Below are 4,256 nucleotides of genomic sequence, written 5' to 3' on the forward strand. Positions count from 1 at the left end.
TTTGGACCAATCTCTAGTCTTAAGTCAATATCATGCAGTACGGTTCAGTATTACAAGGCGATGGGATATTCTGCTAAAAACCAAATTGTCTCATCACCCTGTCAGGAAGTTGCCACTCACCAATGTGAAAATATGAGAGGACTCATCGTCCGCTATATGTTTGGACCATTCGTACAAAAATTAGGCAAAGTATGCATAATAATTTTGTACGACTCCCAAATTACATGAAACACAAAATTTTATATTAGAGAACATTAAAGACAAATACAATAAAAATGTGTATAAAATAATCAATTAGGTTCAGTGTAATGTACCTGATCAAGTTGAAGCAGATCAAACATGTATTTGTACTGGCTGACTACATGTGTGGCTGTCCTAGTCACACAAAATTTGTCTCTCCACCTAAATTTTTAAATTGTAAATTTAGAATCTAAATTAACTAGATCAGTGATATAAAAATTAAATTGAATTAAAACAACATACCGAGAACCGTAGGCTCGTTCAGCTAACTGAGCGTCATTAACATGTTGTAGCTGTGGAGCTATTGTTGGATATTACTCCCAAGCCCATAGTTGCAAAAATATGAGAGGCCCAGCTATCTCTCGAACCTCAGGTTTTGTTGCTTTGCATAGTTGTCTATACAACCATGCCAAACATGCTCCAACCCACAAATATTGTTCTGCATCATAGAGGTTAGCTAATAGTGGCAGGAACATCAAGTGAACAAAATGACTTGATTTATCGAAAAATAGACTTCCACCCATCATTTGTAGTATATATGCTCGTGCATATCTTATGACGGTTTCCTCGTCTGCATCATATGTGAGTTCACGAAATTATGTTCCTAACCATATCAAACTTAACCTCGATCCTTTAATCTTGTCGGCAGGTGGGATCGCACCGATGTACAGTTTACAAAATTGGGACCAGTCATCGTACATCACTCCGGTGACCGACTCACCGTCAACAGGTAACTCCAACAACACTTTTATGTCTTGTAGAGTGATAGTGCACTCTCCAATAGACATATGAAATGTATGCGTCTTGGGTCTCCATCTCTCGACCAAGGCTGTGATCTTTCGACCAAGGCTATGATCAGATGCCAGTCCAACTAAATAAATCCCAATCTGGAAACCCCATAGAATCTAGATGTGCGTAGTAGTGGTAGTATTCGAGGGTGGAGTGAGATAGTGCACTGGAAAACTACCTCTCGACGCCTAAAAGATATTTCTCCAGTAGTACGATCTCGCCATACAATAGATAATCGATGAATGGACTGGTAGTATAAAACATCGGGATCAACAGGTCCTGGGTTTAAAGCCATGATCTAAAAGAAAAAAAAATATTTATTTCTCAATTAAAAAAATATTTGTTTCTCAATTAGAAGAATAATGTACAACTTAATTAACTTAATTAAATAATGTACAACTTAATTAAAAGAATAATGTATAACTTTATAAATTATAATAAAAAATTGAATATACAATAAATGTATGTACACTTAATTAAATAAACATGATAAAAGAAGTATTTATTTCTCAATTAAAAGAATAATGTATAACTTTATAGATTACAATAAAAAAAATTGAATATATAATAAATTATTATAAAAAAATTGAATATACAATAAATTATAATAAAAAATTTGAATATACAATAAAATGAATATATAATAAAAAATTATTTATTTTCAATCCCTAACTATCTGGAGCCCGTCTTAGTAATGAAGGACACTTCCTTCGATTATGGCCTAACTGATTACAAAATCCACATCGTTATCAAGTGATTGGTTTTGTCCAATCCATCTCGTTGTGATAACGTGAACTTTTCGGTCTACCAAGTTTTCTCAACAACGATGGATTAGGATGTAAGACGGACATATTAGGGTGCGTGATCCAGTAATCTTCGTAGTTCATGTTAAAATGTGAGCAAACGGCCATAAAATGCGAGCATGGAATACCAAATGCTTGCCACTTGTTACATGAACAGTACCGCTCGGACATGTTTAGCCTCAATATTTGAACGTTTTCGCCTTTGGCATTGAGACTATGACGTTCGATCTTCACATGAAACACACCTTCATACCGATCGTATGATTGTACTTCATGTTTACTAGATCTTGCAGCCCATTTATTTATTTTCTTGTGTGCGTACTTGGATTTTTACTCCACTTAGTATTGTAAAATATGTTTGAAATAAATTGTTAATAACACACATATATATATAAAAAAATAATATTACCGGGTGTATTTATCTTGACGCTCTAATGCATATCTTATTTCTTTTCTTCTTTTCTTGAAATAATTCACACATTTGAAGAATGTTATCTGAGCAAGAGCATTTATAGGCAACATTCGAGCTCCTTTGAGGACTCCATTTATGCACTCTGATTGATTTTTCGTCATCCACCCATATCTGAATCCTCCCTCATGTGCTTGAGTCCATTACTCTAAACTAATGTTGTAAAAAAAAACTCAGCTTCGATTTATTCCTTTGATATCTTCAATTGCTTTATTGAACTTTCGAATTTGAAACTGACACCCGACACGATAAACATAACTTTTCAATGAATTAAATTTATACTTTTTATTGAAGTTGCTAACGATATGTCGTAAGCAGAAACGATGGTGACATTTCGGTCCTGTCCAACTGGATTGTTCACTGCTGCGATTATACCAGCATATCGATCTGAAATTAAACACACCTCTTCATGTGTTACAATTTCTCTCAGGTGTTTCAAGAATCATCCCTATGAGTCTGCGGACTCTTCATCAGCAACGGCAAACGCATATGGTGCGTGACATTTTATTGCAAAACATTTTATTGTGCGTGACATTTTATTGCAAAACATTTGACCGTGTGTTGTAGCATTTCCTTGTCTTGATAAATCATCCCTTTATACAATTGAGTATTGTCAATGTCCATAGGGGTTACAATTAGGTAATGTTCTTGAATGCTATCCAGTACATTCATATCCAAATCGTTGAATGTATCTGAAAGCATCTCATGTTCACGACCATCGAAATCCAACTCTTCAAATTCATCATCTGTTTTAGTTCTAAAGTCTCTGTACAGGTTGTTAGCTGCCATATCTTCATTATCACATGGTGATGCAACTGACTCCGGATCAGGATCAATATATTGAGTTGGATCTTCAAACTGGCTAAATGATGTATTCAAGTTTATATCAACTTCTATCCTATTTACATTTACATACAAATGCACTAAATTCGGCAGTGACATTGCCATTAAGAACATCAAATTCATAGCTTGTGCATTCGAAATAAGGAATGACATAAACCTTATTGACCTGATAGTTTTAGGTTAAGATGTCTATATATTATTTCTATCTGATTTGTTCCCATATCTACACTAAGTGACATCCCAATCATTTCAATGAATTGTTCAAATACAATTCCATTGTTCACATTTATGCTAAAACTCCCACTTGGTGGTTGGTCATAGTCAACTCCATCAATATCATCAATCATATTACCATTTGTAAACAACAAAAATCCCAAGCATTTGGTTGCCATTTTCTAAAAAAAAATAATAATAAAAAAAAAAATACTTTTTATAAGAAGTATATTAAAAAATCACAATAATTTTGTATTAAACTAAAAATATTAAACTTTTTAATTTATAAACATAAATTTTTTAAGTTTTATGAACATCTAAATTTTTAAACATAACAATAAATTAAACTTTTTGAAACTATTTTTAAACACAACAATAAATTAAACTTTTTATAACTATTTTTAAACATAACAACAGATTAAACTTTTCAAATTACAATGAGGTAAACTTTTTAAAACTATTTTTTCAAATTTAATACAAAATAAAAAATCAAATAAAATTAAACTTTTTCAAACTATTTTAAACTATATTTTCAAAGTTAATACTAGAAAAATCAAATATCATAAGAAATATATTTAAAAAAGTCACAATAACTATCACAATAATTTTGTATTAAACTATAAATATCAACTTTTTAAACATAACAATAAACTAAACATTTTAACACTATAAACATCAAAGTTAATACAAAAGAAATCAAATATTGTATGAATAAACTAAACTTTTCAAACTATACTAAACTTTTTAAACTATATTAAACTTGTTAACTATCACAATAATTTTGTATTAAACTATAAATATCAACTTTTTAAACATAACAATAAACTAAACATTTTAACACTATAAACATCAAAGTTAATACTAAATAAATCAAATATCATAAGAATAAACTAAACTTT

This window comes from Benincasa hispida, chromosome 5 (genome assembly GCF_027475165.1).
Source record: "Benincasa hispida cultivar pf3 chromosome 5, pf3_genome.v1.1, whole genome shotgun sequence".
NCBI lineage: Eukaryota > Viridiplantae > Streptophyta > Magnoliopsida > Cucurbitales > Cucurbitaceae > Benincasa > Benincasa hispida.